At 37.4% G+C, this 17,925-nt stretch overlaps 1 protein-coding gene and 1 pseudogene across 1 annotated transcript in view; both read left to right on the top strand.

Annotated features, from left to right (window-relative positions):
- Positions 1-17,925, top strand: part of LOC118356333 (zinc finger protein 33B-like) — a 51,352-nt gene that overhangs the window by 18,254 nt on the left and 15,173 nt on the right.
- LOC113923735 lies at positions 8,119-8,986 on the top strand (annotated as a pseudogene).

Below are 17,925 nucleotides of genomic sequence, written 5' to 3' on the forward strand. Positions count from 1 at the left end.
AGTGGTAAAATGTTGATCTAGGAAGATTGTAATAAATTATATATGTGCATTTTACCTAGAAATGGACTCGAATACCTAGAAGAACCACTAAAAAACTATACAAGGTGGTACACTTAGGAAATACTGTAAGTAAATGAAGGTGGAATCTTTAAAAAGATGTTCAAGTAATCAGTAAGAAAATAAATTAGGAACAGATGAATGAGAAACTGAGAAAACAACAGAAAAATAAAACAGCAGACTTAAACCTTGACATAGTAATATCTACTGTAAATGTAAATGATCTAAACACACCAATTCAGGTATAGACTGGCAGCCTGGATAAAACAAAAAACATGAGGCAGAAATATGTTATCTACAAAGAAATTCACTTCAAATACAACATAGTGAGGTTGATGGGTGACAGAAAAAGATACACTATGCAAACATTAATGAAAACAAAAACAAGACTGACTCCATTAATATCAGATAAAGTAGTCTTGAGAGCAAAGGAAATTATTAGAGAAAAGGCGGTATTCCAACGAAAAAGACTGATCCAAAATGTGACCCCCACCAAACAACAGAAAGAACCTCATAGTACACAAATCAAAACTGATTGAGCTGAAAGGAGAAATAAACAAATTTTCAGTTATATTTGGGGAATTCAGCACCTTACTCTCAGCAATTGGTAGAACTTCTAGATAGCAGATATAAATTAACAGATATAGAAGAAATGAACAGCACCATCAACCAGCAGAATTGAACGAACATTTGTAGAATACTACCTAAAAACAAGGTATGCATTCTTCTCAAGTGCCTATGGAACATTCAGTAAGATACAACATGTCATGGGCCATAAACAAACCTTAGTAAATTTAACAGAACTGAAACCGTGCTATGTTCTCTGAGCACAAGGAAATCAAACTGTGAATCAGTAATAGAAGGTCGGTAGAAAAATATCCAAACCGTTTGGAATTAAGACACATGTAAGTAAAGCGTGAATCAAAGAAGGCTGAAAGGAAATTTTAAAAATACATAGAATTGAAACAGTATACCAATGTATGTGGGAAGCAGCCAAAGCAGTGGTGTTAGGATAAGATGAAAGGTCTCAAATCCATAATTAATTTTCTACCTTTAGAGACTGCAAAAGGGCAAAGTAAATCCACAGCAAATAGGAGGAAGAAAATAAAGCAGGTATCAATGAGTTGAAAATAGGAAAACAATAGAGAAACCTACTGAAACACACAGCCAGTTCTTAGGGAAAAAAATCAGTAAAATTTATTAACCTAGCAATCTTCAATACACACACACACACAACAAACCACCAATATCAGGAAAGAAATGGGGGATATCACTTTGGCATTCATTAACAGGAGGATAATTTAAATGTTATGCTCTTAATTTGATGGTTGAGAAGAGATGGATCAACTCTTTAGAAATTCCAAGCTACCAAAACTGAAGATGAGATGGATAATTTGAAGGTTCTGTGGATTTTCATAGATGACATAGATAATTTGAATTAAATTTAATTTAAAATAAAGAGATAAAATCTCTTACGGATGTTTTCACTATAGAAGACTACCAAACGTGTAAACATTTAAGGAGGAATTAATAATGATCTTACACAATGTCCTCCAGAAAAATAGAAAGCATGGAACACTTCCTAACAGGTTTTTTTGTTATCCTGATACCAAAACCATACAATGACAGTACAGGAAACAATAGTAAATCTATAGACCTATATCTCCCATAAATTTACTAGCAAAATTCCTTAACAAAATATTAGCAAATAGAAACCAGCCATGTATAAAAAGAACCATGACCAAGTGGGATACATACCAGGTATGCGAGAGTGGTTCAACATTAAAAAACCAATCAGTGTAATCCACTATAGGCTAACAAAGATTCTATTATACATAGAATTGCTTTATTTTCTTTCAGATTGTTTATTGTAGGTATGTAGAAACACACCTGATTTTGGGGTGGTTGTATTATAGCCTGGAACTTAACTGAATTCATACATTACCTATAGTAGCTTTCTTATAGATTCCTTAGGATGATTAGTAGTTGGAACCTTCCTTACTCTTTTTTTAATCTCAAAGGTAGATGGTGACTTTATAAGAAAGAAAAACTACAGACAGATGTTTCTTATGAATATAGATGCAAAAATCCAAATAAAATCCAACCATATATAAAAGGCATTACATACCATGGCCAAGTAGGATTGATTCCAAACATGCAAGGCTCATTTACCACTCAAATCAATTAATATAATCCATCCCATCAGGCTGCAGAAAGAAAAATTATATGATCCTATCAATTGATGCAGAAAAAGCATTTGACAGACTCCAACACCCATTCATGATTAAAACTCAGCAAACTAGGAATAGAGAATTTCCTCAACTTGATAAAAAACAATAACAAAAAATCTGTTAGCCTCGTACATAAGAAAGAAGAACTGGATACTTTCTCCCTAAGGTCAGGCGCAAGAATGTCCAGTTTTGCCACTCTTATTTGACATCTGACTAGAAATCCCACGACATGCAATAAAACAGGAATATAAAAGGTACACAGATGACAAAGGAAGAAATAAAACTTTTTTTTTAAGAGATTTGATTGTCTAAGAATCCTAGAAGAGTGGCACACTCCTACTACAAAGAAGTCATTTATAGCAAGACAAGCTTAATATTCAAAAGTCCTTTGCCTTGTCAATATTGTAGTTATAGTTGTCTTTTTATTGTTGCGTTTTAAGAGTTATTTACATATTCTGTATACCAGTCCTAATTAGGTATATAGTTTGCAAATATTTTCTCCCATTTCTGGGTTGTCATTTTACTATTTTGGTTGTGTGCTCTGCAGCAAGAGTTTTTTGTTACATGAAGTACAGTTCTATTTTTGTCACTTGTGGTTTTGGTATTGTATCTAAAAGGGTTGCGTCTGTCCTAAGGACACAAAGATTCACTCCTGTATTTAGTACATAGCTGTTGCATTTAGGTCTGATACCCATTTTTGTGTATGGTGTGAGAAAAGGGTTTATTTTAAGTGTTTTGCATGTAGTATCCAATTGCCTCAGCATCAGTTGTTGAAAAGGATTTTTTTTTTTACCATTGAATCATCTTTGCATCTTTATTGAAAATGAACATAAATATTCAGATTTATTTCTGTATTCCCAGTTTAATTGCATAGATCTGTAGGATTGTCCTTATGCCAGTACCACATTGCCAGTCTTGAGTACTATAGCTTTGTGGGTTTTTTTTAAGATTTTTATTTATTTATTTGAAAAAGGGAGAACATGAGCAGGGGGGAGAAGCACAGGGAGAGGGAGAAGCCGACTCCTTGCTGAGCAGAGAGCTTGATGTGGGGCTTGAGCCTGGGACCCGGAAATCATGACCTGAGCTGAAACTGAGTTGGATGCCCACCTGATTGAGCCACCCAGGCACCCATACAATTAATTTTTGTATGTTGATCTTGTACCCTGTAACCTTACTGAATTCATTTGTTAGTTTTAATAGTATTTTACTGGATTCTATGTACAAGATTGTGTGAACTGCAACTACAAGTAGTTTTTGTTTTTTGTTTTTAATTCAGTTAGCGAACATACAGTACATCATTAGTTTCAGATTTAGTGTTCAATACAGCTGGTTTTATTTCTTTTTTTCCAACCTGTATTTTTTTTTTTTTTTTGTCCTGGCTAGAGCTATCTGTATGAGTGGTGAGAGTAGATTCTTGTCTTGTTCTTGATTTTAGAGGGTGGGGCGCCTGGGTGGCTCAGTCGTTGGGCATCTGCCTTCGGCTCAGGTCATGATCCCGGGATCCTGGGATCGAGCCCCGCATCGGGCTCCCCTGCTCTGTGGGGAGCCTGCTTCTCCTTCTCCCTCACTTGTGCTCTCTAGCTCTCTCTCTGAATCACTCCAATAAATAAATAAAATCTTTAAAAAAAAAAAAAAGAAAGAAAAAAAAGCATTCCATTTTGCACCATTTATCATGTTATCTGTGGACTTTTCATAGATGTCTTTTAAAAGATTGAGAGAGTTTACTTTGTTTCTCGTCTGTTGATTTTATTAAGAAAGGGTCTTAGAGGGGCGCCTGGGTGGCTCAGTCGTTAAGCGTCTGCCTTCGGCTCAGGTCATGATCCCAGGGTCCTGGGATTGAGCCCCACATCGGGCTCCCTGCTCCGCGGGAAGCCTGCCTGTCCCTCTCCCGCTCTCCCTGCTTGTGTTCCCTCTCTCGCTGTGTCTCTCTCTGTCAAATAAATAAATAAAATCTTAAAAAAAAGAAAGGGTCTTAGATTTTGACAAACACTTTTTCTGTGTGTATTGAGATGATCAGGCAGTTATTGTCCTGTTTTTTCCTACTTACATAGGCTAATTGATTTTCTTTTTGGGGGGAGGGGGTTGTTGAAACCATCATACACATGCTAAAATATGAGACTCAGATTTGTTAGTTGAGTTCTAGGTTGTTGAGTTCTTTAGAGCAGGGAATTTATCTCCGTCACCTTTATAAACCTCAGAGCCAGTCATATACCAAGTATGCAGCAAACATACTTGAACTAATAGTGCAGTTTAAAGCTATTTTGTGTCTGCTTAATTGCTGTGATTCATTAAAACCAAATTCTGTTACTAGACAGCTTCTTGGAGAACGTGTAATTAAAGAGTGTAGTAGAGCTTTCATACGAATAGAATGTGTATCTGACCAGCTGTGGTCTGTACGCTCTCTTACACTGCCATGAGTCTGTACTCTGTATGTAATTTTCGGTGGAGCCCTTCACGCTTTGAGGCGGGAAAAAAGAATATGGAGTTGGCCTTGGAGGAGTTGTCTTTATGTGATCTTTGACAATTACATGCGGAATATCCAAGAAGAAAGTTTATAATTGATAAATATTGGGAACATTTTGTGACTCCACCAATTTTAATAGTGTTGCTGGAGTACAAATGGTACCATGCTGTAGAAGTGGCTGTAATTACCATGTGACCTATTAATTTAAACAAAACAAAATGTTCCTTTATAAGTCTTCCTAAAGACTTTTTTTTTAAGTTAGGCATATAGTTTTATTGTATTGTTTTCTTTTCACTGGAGACACTTATTTGTATCTATTTTCTTTTTCTTTCTTTTTTTTTTTTTTTTTAATGGAGGTGTCCTTGACTTTAACTAGTTTCAGGTATGTAACATATTGATTAAATATTTGCATATATTGTAAAATGATCATACCAATAAATCTGGCTAACATCTGTCACCATACATAGTTACAGATTTTTTTGTATGTGATGAGAGCTTTTGAGATCCACTTCTTAGCAACTTTTAAATATGCAGTGTAGTATTATTAACTGTAGTCACCATGTTGTACATTACATCCCATGATTTATTTTTTTATGACTGGAAGTTTGTACCATTTGACTCCCTTTACCTATTTTGCCCAGCCCCAAACCCACACCTCTGGCAGCCACCAGTGTGTTCCCTGTATCTATCAGATCATTGTGTTGTGTTTGCATTTTTCAGTTTCTATATATAAGTGAGATCATTATTGAGATCATTATGATGTTTTTCTTCCTCGTCTGACTTAATATCACTTTGCATAATGCCTTCAAGGTCCATCTGTTTGTCCCCAAATGGCAAGATTTCATTAATTTTTATGGCTGAGGGGCGCTTGGGTGGTTCAGTCGTTAAGTGTCTGCCTTCAGCTCGGGTCATGATCCCAGGGTCATGGGAATGAGCCCCGCATCGGGCTCCCTGCTCTGCGGGAAGCCTGCTTCTCCCTCTCCCGCTCCCCCTACTTGTGTTCCTTCTCTCGCTTTCTCTCTGTCAGATAAATATAATGTTTAAAAAAAATTTTTTTATGGCTGAATAATATTCCACACACATACACCATATATATATGTATATATAATATATAATATATATACACATATATGTAAAATACATATAGTATACACATATATAAAATACATATAGTATACATAATATATGTAGGTTAATATATAATATATATTGTAAATATATATGTAAATACTTATGTATTTATATATATTTACATTTATATATTTGCATTTATATATAGTATATACAGTAAGTTATATATACTTAATATATATATTTTTTTTCTTTCTTTCCTTATTTATATAATGTTGGCAGTGAACAAAGGTGCTTGTATCTTTTCAGGTTAGTGTTTTCATTTTCTTCAGATAAATACCTAGAAGTGGAATTGCTGGATCATATGATAGTTTTATTTTTAATATTTTGAGGAACTTCCATATTGTGTTCTGTAATGGCTGCACGATTTACATTCCCATGAACAGTGCACAAGGGTTTCCTTTTCTTCACATCTTTGTAAACTTGTTATGTCTTGTCTTTTTGATAATAGTCATTGTAATAGGTGTGAAGTGCTGTCTCATGGTTTTGATTTGCATCTCCCTGGTGATGAGTGATGTAGCGTGCCTTTTCATGTACCTGTTGGCCATCTGTACGTCTTCTTTGGAAAAATGTCTTGTTCATGTCCTCCTCCCATTTTAAATGAGATTTGTATTTTTCCGACTGATAATATTACTTCTGTCTTGGATATTAACGACTTGTCAGACAAATGGTTGCAATATTTTCTCCCATTCAGTGGGTTGTCATTTGGTTTTGTTGCTGGTCTTCCTTGCAGTGCAGAAGTTTTTTTTCGTTTGATGTAGTCCCATGTGTTTATTTTTACCTTTGTTGCCTTTGTTTATGGGGTCAAATCCAAAACATCACTGATGTCAGGGAGCTTACTGCTTATGTGTTTTTCTAGGACTTTTATAGTTTTAGGTTTTGTGTTCAAGTCTTCAATCCATTTTGAATTAGATTTTGTGTATGGTGTAAGATAGTGGTTCAGTTTCATTCTTTGGCACGTGGCCGTCCAATTTTCTTAACACCATTTATTGACGTGGTGACCGTCCTTTCTCCATTGTATATGCTTGGCTCCTTTGTTGTAGATTAGTTGGCATATAAATGGGTTTATTGCTAGACTGTCTGTTCTGTTCCACTGATCTCTGTGGTTTTATGCCACTATCATACTGTTTTGATTACAATAGCTTGGTAGTATAGTTTGAAATCAGCAAGCATGATACCTTCAGCTTCGTTGTCCTTCTCAAGATTGCTTCGGCTATTCAGGATCTTTTGTGGTGTTCTACACAGATTTTAGTATTATTTCTTTTAGTGTGAAAATTGCTGTTGGTATTTTCATAGGAATTGCATTGAATCTGTACATTGCTTTGGGTAGTGAGGACATTTTAATGATGATAATTCTTCCAATCCATGAGTATAGTATACGTTCCCAGTTGTTCCTGTTGTCTTCCATTTCTTTCATCGGTGTTTCATTATTTGGAATACAGATCTTTTATCTTCTTGGTTAAGTTTTTTCCTAGGCATTTTATTCTTTTTGGTGCAATTGTAAATTGTAAGTGTTTTCTTAATTGTTTCTCTATTACTTCCTTGTTATTGTATAGAAATGCAGGGTGCCTGGGTGGCTCAGTCCTTAAGCGTCCCCGCATCGGGCTCCCTGCTCTGCGGGAAGCCTGCTTCTCCCTCTCCCACTTCCTCTGCTTGTGTTCCCTCTCTCTGTCAAATAAATAAATAAAATCTTTAAAAAAAAAAAGAAATGCAACAGGTGTCTGTATATTGGAGCAGAGGTGGGGGCAAGAATGCAGCAGGGTCAATGAGCAGGTTGACCTGGGACCCCGGACGGCAGAGAGATTAGTGGCTCCTGTGGGCTAAGGCGCCCCCATCACAGGCGCGGCGCTGCTGAAGCGTGAATGTGGGAGACGACCGGGGCCCAGGTTGATGTGAGAGGCAGGGGAGAACCTCGGAGGGAGGGAGGTCCCAGGTGAGCGGAAGACTACGTGGTGGGCCTGTGGAACGTGATCCCCAAGTCCAGCGCGTGCCGCTGTGTGGGAGCCGGGTCCAGGCCTCCTTGGAGCGGACTGGGGTGGGGACTTGAGCCCACGAAGCAGGAGGGAAGCGGGAGGGAGGGCCTCGCGTCAACAGCCCTGGGGGCTGGGGCGGGCGGGGGCGAGTACCTTTGTGCACCTGGAGAGGCGGGAGGAGTGGAAGCAGGCGCGGGGTGGCAGGAGCGCGCGAGTGCACGAGTGCGCGGCCAGGCAGCCTGGGCGGCGGACCCTGCCTGTGATGGACCGCAGTGGTGAACCTGCGGCAGCCACGGCCGTGTGGCCTCTGGTGGTGCTGCTGCTGGGGTCGGTGTGCTGCGGTTTGGCTCAGCTAATAGTTGACATTACCAGATCTGTAGAACACACGGCTTGCAATGAAACTGTTGTCATCCTATGTTTGCTAATAATGTGGGTGCATCAAACATTAATGAAATGTATGTAAAGTGGAAATTTAGAGAAAAAAGACATTTTGATGGTGCTGTATAAAGGACCACTCAACGGGGATAAGTTTAAGAGGACCAAAATCTCAGAAGGATTGTTTAATGACTTTGCCTCTTTGAGGATGGTTGAGAAAGAGGCTGTCATAGGAAACTACACTTGTGAGGTAACAGAATTAAGCAGAGAAGGGGAAATCATAGAACTAAAATATTGTATTGTTTCATGGTTTTCTCCAAATGAAAACATCCTCGTTGTTTTCCCAATTTTGGCTGTCCTTCTGTCTTGGGGACAGTTTGGTATTGTGACACTAAAATATAAATCCAGTCTTAAAAGGAGAAGACCGTTCTTTTATTTGTTGGACTAGTGTTCACCAGAGTTGTCACTTTGTCCCAAGTGTATATTTAACAAGGAATGCTATGGACTTGGTTTAATTGTAATTCCTACAGTGATACTGATCCTTCAGGTAGTGGGCTGTGTGCTCTCTATGGTTGGACTAAGCCTCTGTGTTTCAGAGTGCACCCCAGTGCATGGCCATCTTCCTTCTAATTTCAGCTTTGGGTATTATAGCTCTAGCAGAATTACTTGGATTAATTTATATGAAACTTGTTGCTTGCAATCAGAAGACTATACAATCTCCTGGGAAAGCTGTAGAGGAAACCCTTAATGAGTAACTGACATGAAATGATGGACTCTAATTTGGAAAGTAGTAAGATGTGAAAGGAATACAGCTGTGTTTAAGCACCATGGCCTTGATTCAGTGTTCAGGTGAACAAAACAAGAAAAATAACTGGTTCTCATCTGTGGGAGAAAGTAGATCATTGACCCTTAAATGGTTGTTAGTTCTAAGTTTTTATTCAAAGCATCTGTAATTTAATTAATAAAAATTATCTGTGTTGTGTGCCCCCCCAAAAAGATTTCTGTATGTTGATTTTTTTTTTATCCTGCAATTTGACCTAATATATTTATCAGTTCTAACACTTTTTTGGTGGAGTCTTGATGATTTTGTATATATAGTATGTCTTCTCCAACTAGTGACAATTTTACTTCTTTACCAATTTGGATACCTTTTATTTATTTATTTTTTGTTGTTGTCTGATTGCTGTGGCTAGGACTTCCATTACTCTGTTGAATAAAAGTAGTAAGAATGGACATCCTTGTCTCGCTCCTGTTCTTAGAGGAAAAGTTTTTCACTATTGAGTATGATGTTAGCTGTGGGTTTTTCATATATGGCCTTTATTATGTTGAGGTATGTTGCCTTTAACCCTACTTTCTTGAAAGATGACCTTATGATTTTTATCCTTTATTTTCTTAATGTTGTATATCACATTGATTTATTTTTGGATGTTGAACCATCTTTGTGTCCCGTAATAAATCCCACATCATTATGGTGTATGATCCTTTTCATGTATTGTTGAATTCAGTTTGCTAATATTTTGTTTAGGTTTTTTGCATCTATGTTCAGCAGGAATATTGTCCTGTAATTTTTTGTTCTTGTAACATCATTGTCAGCTTTGGTATGAGGATAATGCTGGCCTTATAATATGAGTTTGGAAATGTTCCCTCCTCTTCTATTTTTTTGGTAGAGTTTGAGAATGGTATTCTATTTCAGATGATTTGTAGAGGGGCGCCTGGGTGGCTCAGTTGTTGAAGCATCTGCCTTCAGCTCAGGTCATGATCCAGGGGTCCTAGGATTGAGCCCCGCATCGGGCTCCCTGCTCAGCAGGAAGCCTGCTTCTCCCTCTGCCTCTGACCCTCTGCTTGTGTTCTCTCTCTCTCTCTGTCCAATAAATGAATAAAATCCTTCAAATAAATAAATAAATAAATGATTTGTAGAATTCACCAGTGAAGCTGTTTGGTCCTGGACTGTATTTGCGGGGGGGGGGGGGCATTATTTTGGGGGAGGCTTTCGTTTGCTGATTGAGTTTCCTTACTATTTATTGGTCTGTTACAGATTTTTTATTTCATCATGATTCAGTCTTGGTAGGCTCTGTTTTTTTAAGAGATGTATGCACTTGTTCTAGATTGTCAAATTTGTTACAGTTGTTCACAGTGCTCTCATAAAATCCTTTGTATTTCTTTGGTATTAATTTTAACATCTTTTTCATTTCTAATTTAACTTATTTGAGTCCTCTTTTTCTTGGTGAGCCTAATAAAAGTTTAATTAATTCTGTTTATCTTTTCAAAGAACAAGCTCTTAATTTTATTGATCTTTTCTGTTGGCTTTTTAGATAATATTTCATTTATTTCTGCTCTGATCATTATTATTTCCTTCCTTCTACTAATTTGGGCTTTATTTCTTCATCTTTTTCTAGTTCCTTGAGGTGTAAGGTTAGGTTTTTTTTTCTGGTTTCTTAATGTATTTATCACTCCGAACTTCCTTTTTAGAACTGCTTTTTGCTGTATCCTGTAAGTTTTGGTATATTGTATTTCCATTTAAGGTATGTTTTGATTTCTCTGTTGACTCATTGTTCGGGAGCATGTTTAATCTGCACATATCTGTGAATTTTCTAGTTTTCTTCTGGTAATTAATTTCTAGTTTCATACCATTGTTGTCAGAGAAGATACTTGATTGGGTTTGAATCTACTTAAATTTGGTAGGATTTGTTTTTTGTCCTAATGTATGATCAGTCCTTGAAAATTTTTCATGTGTATTGAGCATTTTTCTTTGTTTCTGGATGAAATGTTCTGTAAGTGTCTGTAAAGTCCATCTGGTCTAATGGGACATTTAAAGCCAATGCCAAATGTAAGTTGACAACATAAGATTGGACACATTCTAAAGCTCTGTGGTTTTACTCTCCCCTCCTTATTTTATGGTTTTGATGTTAAATCTTGTATCTTTTGATCTTATGTATCCCTTAACTAATAATTGTAGTTATGGCAATTTTTTTGTACATAAAAGTTTCATACTACAGGGGCGCCTGGGTGTCTCAGTCGTTAGGTCTCTGCCTTCGGCTCGTGTCATGATCTCAGGGTCCTGGGATCCAGCCGCACATCGGGCTCCCTGCTCCACGGGGAGTCTGCTCCCTCTGCCTCTGCCTCTTTTCCCTGCTTGTGCTCTCTCTCTGTGAAATAAAATCTTAAAAAAAAAAAAGGTTCATACTGTTTTTATAAGTGATCAACCCACTATCTTCACAATATTAGAATATTCTGAATTTTACTATATATTTATTTTTACCACTGTGATTTATACTTTTATATGTTTTCCTGTTACTAATTTGTGTTCTTTTGTTTCAGCTTAAAAATGTCCTTTTAACATTTCTTGTGAAGCTGTTCTAGTGTTGGTGGTTTCTAGCCTTTTTTTTTTTTGGTCTGGAAAACTTTTTACTTGTCCTTCAATTCTGAATGACAGCTTTGCTGTATAGAGTATTCTTGGTTAGTAATTTTTTTTTTCTTTTCCAGCTCTTTGAATTTTTGAATATACCATGGCACTTGTCTTCTGGCCAGAAACATTTCTTCTGAAGAATTGGAATAACTAGTTGTGGGTTTTTTGGTTTTGTTTTTGTTTTGCTGCTTTTAAGATTCTCTCCTTGTCTTTAATCTTTGGCACTTTAATTATAATGTGTTTTGGTGTGGGTCTTTTGGATTTATTTTATATAGAAATCTCTGGACTTCCTGAATAGGGATTTCATTTTTTTCCCCCAATTTGGGGAAGTTTTCAGCCATTATTTCTTTAAATAAGTTTTATGCCCCTTTCTTTTTCTTCTCTTTTTGTGACTTCTATAATGTGAGTGTTGGTCTGCTTTGTATGGTCTGATACATCCCCTTAAGCTATATCCCCCCTGACCCCGCTCTAATGGAGTAAGTTCCACTGTCCTGTATTGCAGATCACTGATTTCTTATGCCTCATCTATTCTGCTGTTGAATCCCTCTGATGTATTTTTCAGTTCACCTATTGTATTTTCTGTTTGGTATTTTATTATATTATCTCTTTGTTAAAGTTTAACAAAGAGAACTTTGTTAAAGTTCTCACTGTGTTCATCTATTCTTCTCCGGAGTTTGATGAGTATCTTTATGACCATTATTTTGAACTCCTTATCAGGTAAATCACTTACCATTTCATTAAAGACTTATTCTGAGGTTTTATCCTGTTCTTTCATTTAGAACACATTTCTTTGTTTCTTTATTTTTCTTGATTCTCTGTGTGGGTTTCTGTGCATTAGATCAAACAGCCAACTCTCCTAGTATTGGAGGAATGGCCTCATGTAGGTGAAAACCTTATTGTTCAGCTCTGACTTAGCTCTTGGTTGTCTGTCAAATTTTGTGATTGTCTAACCAGTCTATTTTACTAGTAGTGGCTTTCAGTAGTTGAGGGTGTTTCAAGACCTGTCAGTGTCCCAGTGGGGGGATCTTGGTCAGCATCTAGATTCAGGCTGAAGAGAAGGGAGATCCTCAGGCAGTACCTCTTAAAGTACATAAATGTATACTGTCGTGTGAGACTGAAAGCAGGTCACCCTAGACACCAGAGCCTGGAAATCCAGAAAGTCGAAAAAGTGTGGTAGCAGTTGAGTATACAGACTCCTTTTCAGGAGATACTGGAGAGCGGGAGTGAGGCAGAGGGAGAAGGCAGAGAAGACGCCCTCCAGCTCTAGTAAGTTAGAGGAGGGAGAGTGCACTGTCGGTGCTCACTTGACGTTTTCAGACGGGATCGGGCGCGTTCCGCGTGGTATGGCCGTAGTCACTTACCATTTTCAAATGATAAACTAGCCTTGCATTAGTAGGATAAATCCCACAGGGCCTTTGTGTATAATCCTTTTTATATGTTACTATATAACATTTGCTTGCATTTTGGGGAGTATCTGTGGGTCTGTATTCAAAAGATGTTGATCTTAGTTTTTTATTGTCTTTTCTTATGTCTGATTTTAGTGCCAGTGTGGTATTAGTCTCATATAATGAGTTAGGAGGTCTTTTCTATTTTCTGGAGGAGTATTTGAATAATTAATGTTAATTATTATTTAAATGATTTTAAAAAATTCACTAGTGAAACCATCTGGATCTGGGCTTTTTTTTTTTTTAAGATTTTATTTATTTATTTGGCAGAGAGAGACACAGTGAGAGAGGGAACACAAGCAGGGGGAGTGGGAGAGGGAGAAGCAGGCTTCCTGCTGAGCAGGGAGCCCGATGCCGGGCTCAATCCCAGGACCCTGATCTTATTTTCATGTCAGCCTAAATACAGGTTTGTCAGGTTTCTTGATCTTTTCAAAGAATCATTTTTTGCCTTTCTTTGCTGTTTTATTAATTTTTACTCATCTCATTTTCTATCCTTGCTTGCTTTGGATTGGTATTGCTTTTTTTTTCCATTGTTCTCAGGTGTGCAAGGCAGGTTATTGATTTGGAATCATTCTTTCTTTTTAAGATTTTATTTGAGAGAGAGAGAGCATGCATTTATATTTATTTGAGAGAGAAGGAGAGCCCATGCACCCGTGTGAGCTTGGTGGGTAGGGGCAGAGGGAGCGGGAGAGAGACAATTCCAAGCAGACTCTGCACTGAGTGGGGCTCGACGTCATGACCCTGAGATCATGACCTGAGCTGAAATCAAGAGTCAAATGCTTGACTGACTGAGCCACCTAGGTGCCCTGGGATCCTTTTTTTTAGTATGGTTATTGTGGGTATAAATTATCTTCTTCTTCTTTTTTTTAATATTTTACTTATTTATTTGAGAGAGAGAGACCCACAGGGAGAGAGGGAACACAAGCGGGGGCAGTGGGAGAGGGAGAAGCAGGCTTCCTGCGGAGCAGGGAGCCCGATGTGGGGCTCGATCCCAGGACCCTGGGATCCTGACCTGAGCCGAAGGCAGACGCTTAACGACTGAGCCACCCAGGTGCCCCTATAAATTATCTTCTAAGTACTGTTTTGTGTGTATCTCATAAGTTTTGGTATGTTAAATCTACATTTTTACTTCAAGTATTTTCTAAGTTTCCTTGTTATTTTTTCCCTCTGTTTTATTCAGGAATGTGTTATTTAATCTTATATTTATGAATTCAAAATCCCTTTGTATCACTGATTTATAATTTTCTTCCATTGTGATAGGAGAACCTTTTAAAATCTATCCTGGAAAGGGGCGCCTGGGTGGCTCAGTCATTAAGCATCTGCCTTCGGCTCAGGTCATGATCCCAGGGTCCTGGGATTGAGCCCCACATCGGACTCCCTGCTCCGCGGGAAGCCTGCTTCTCCCTCTCCCACTCCCCTTGCTTGTGTTCCCTCTCTTGTTGTCTCTCTCTCTGCCAAATAAATAAATAAAATCTTTTAAAAATAAAATCTATCCTAGGGAATGTTCCATCTTTTGAAGAATATGTATTCTGCTCTTTTCAAGTGGATTGTCTTAAACATGTATCTGTTAGGTCTAGCTTACTTTATGGTGTATTTTAACTTCCTTTTATTTATTTATTTATTTTTTTGCTTTTTTGTATTCTCCCAGTTGTTTTGTCTATTACTTAAAGTGGGATATTAAAGTCTGTAATTATTGTTGACGTGTGTTTTTCCTTTGAATTCTGTCAGAATTTCCTTCATACACTTGAGACTTTTGTTTTTAGCAGCATATAATTGCTTGGATTAATGTCTCCTTTACTTATTGACCAGTTTCATTGCATGATATCCACTTTATCTCCAATAACACTTTTTTGTGTAAAAATAGATTTTTGCCTGATACTAATATAGCTCCTATAGCCTTTTTATAAATGTTGTGTACTTGATATATTTTTCTCTGTTTTTAAAATTTTCTACCTATTTGTGCTTTGAATCTTGTAGATAGCATGTGCTTGCATATACATGTTTCATACACCCTGACATTTGCTGATTTTTGATTGGATTTCTAGGTCCATTCCCGGTTTTCTGGTGTTGGTATGGTTGGATTTACTCTAGCTGTTTTACTTTTTGGTGTTTATCTGCCTTATGCCTTTTTGATCCTATCATTCTTTTATTACTGCCTTTTTCATTAAGTATGTTTTAGCATAATATTTTAATTTCTTCAATGACGATTTCACTTAAAAATGATTTTCCTGGGGCGCCTGGGTGGCTCAGTTGGTTAAGCAACTGCCTTCGGCTCAGTTCATGATCCTGGAGTCTCTGGATCGAGTCCCCCATCGGGTTCCCTGCTCAGCGAGGAGCCTGCTTCTCCCTCTAACCCTCCCCCCTCTCATGTGCTCTCTCTCTCTCTCTCATTCTTGCTCTCTCAAATAAATAAATCTTAAAAAAAATGATTTTCCTAATGGTTCTAAGATTTTCCTAATAAATTTACATTTTCAGAATCTACTTCAGATATATACTCCCTTATCTACACTGAAATATAGAGATGCCATTCATATATAATTCTATTTATTCTACTCTATTTTTGTGATACTACTTTTGTGCATAGTAGATCTGTATATGTTTAAATTCCAACAATGCATTGTTGGATTTACAACTTTATATAATTTGATGTCTTTTAAAGAAACTGAGACAAGAAAGGATAGCAAGTATTTATTTATGGAGTTTGCTATATTAACGTTCTTATTCACCATTTCTGCTTCATTTCATTTGTTACTGTGAATTCAGGTTACCATCCAGGTTCATTTCCTCACTCTGGTATAACTTTGTTTTTCTGCCTGTGTTTGCTATTGTCAAACGTATTTAATTTCTATAGGTTACAGACCTAACAATATACTTGTATACATATTGGTTGTTGCATGGCCTGGGGCAGTGGTTAGGAGAAGAAATATGTCTTTATGCTGTCTTTTAAAATTACAGAGTTACTTTACCTGCAATCTTTGTGGATTTGAACTAATGACTGGAAATGTATGAGTTTATGTATTTCGCTTTCAGTTTTGAAAACAGTTCTATTTTGTTTTGTTTTTTTTTTCCTAGCTCACAGTATGTCACCCTACCTCCTGCTCTCTGTTGACTCTGTTGAAAAGTCAGGTGTTAATCTAACTGGAGTTCCCTTGTATGTGATGAGTTGTATTTCTCTTGATACTTAAGTTTTCTTTTTGTCTTTCTTTTTAAATAGTTTTACTATGATGCATCTTGGCATGGATCTCTGTTTATCTCATGTGGAGTTTATCTATCTTCTGGAATTTGCATATTATTTTTCTCTTAAGTTTGCAGGATTTCACCGTTCTGTTGAATAGTTTTTCTCCCCTTACTCTTCCTTCTTTTCTTTTGATATTCCCATTATGAATATGTTGGTGCAGATAACACTGTCTTTCATTTATTTGAGGCTTTGTTCAGTTGTCTTCATTCTTCTTTTGTTTAAGTTATATCTATTGATCTATCTTCAAGTTTACTAATTCTTCTTCTGTAAGCTTCAATTGTTGAGCCCATCTAATGAATTTACAGTGCAGGTAGTATAATTTTCAAATTTAGAATTTTTGTTTCATTCTTTTCTGTTTATTAATACTCTCTGTGTGATGAGGTGTCATCAGTACCTTCCTTCACTTCCTTAAACATGGTTGCCTTTTGGACATGTTTGTAATAGCTGCTTTGTGATCTGCTAAGTCCAATATCTGGACTCTTTCAAGGGCAGTTGGTTGCCTGCTGTTTCTCCCATATATGTGAAATTTACTGTTCGTCTTGTGAAACTTTTTTTTTGACAAAAGGATATCTTAGATATTTTGTTCCTAGTCTGATACTGATTCCTTCTTTCTCTAGGGTCCGTTATTATTTTTGCTTGCTTATTTGTTTAATGACTTGATTGGATTATTTGGCTGAAGTCCTTTGCTCCCACCGTGTACCATCTCTGATGTCTGTTGTCAGAGGGCGCTGCCTTGGGCACGCACACGGTTATTAGAATGACGATAGTGTTATGGGGGGGGTGCTCTGTGAGTGTCTTTTTGATGATTCATTCTGTGTGTCAACCTCAGTGGCCTAACTGATGCCCAGATAGCTGGTAAAACATTATTTCTGGGTGTGTCTTGGGGGATGTTTCTGGAAACAGCATTTGATTCAGTAGACTGAATAAAGAGATCCACCCTCACCTTTATGGTCAGATAGCATTTAATTATTTGAGGGCCTGAATGGAATAAAAAGGCAAAGAAGGGCAAATTTTCTTTCTCTTCTTGTGCTGGGATATCTAAGACAAAAATCAATGTTCCTGGTTCTCTGGCCTTTGGGCTCTGGGACTTCCACCACTGGCCCTCTAGTTTGCAGGCCTTCAATCTTTACTAAAAGTTAAACCATCACCTCCTGTAGTTGTCAGGCTTTTTGACTCAGACTGAATTACACCATTGGCTTTCCTGGTTCTCCAACTTTCAAACAGCAGATTGGGGGACTTCTTGGCCTCCATCACTGCATAAGTCAATTCCTTTAATAAACTTCTTCATCTCTCTGTCTCTCTCTCTCTCTCTCTCACACACACACACACACACACACACACACACGCATGTGTGTATATGTATGGTTACTGGCTCTGTTTCTCTGGCAAACCCTGATTAACACAGTTTCTTTCACTGGTCTCTGTGTTAACTTCTCTGCCTCTATTGGTGTCACATCCTGCTTTTAGCCTCTACTAATTATTGGCCCATTGGTCTGTTGTTTCCAACATTGTCCTGGGGTCATATATTGCTCTATGGATTGGTCCAATTTTGAGCCCTTTCAGACCATCTTTATATTGCCCTTCATGGCGAAATCATCTCCTAGA

This window comes from Zalophus californianus, chromosome 15 (genome assembly GCF_009762305.2).
Source record: "Zalophus californianus isolate mZalCal1 chromosome 15, mZalCal1.pri.v2, whole genome shotgun sequence".
NCBI classification, from domain to species: Eukaryota; Metazoa; Chordata; class Mammalia; order Carnivora; family Otariidae; genus Zalophus; species Zalophus californianus.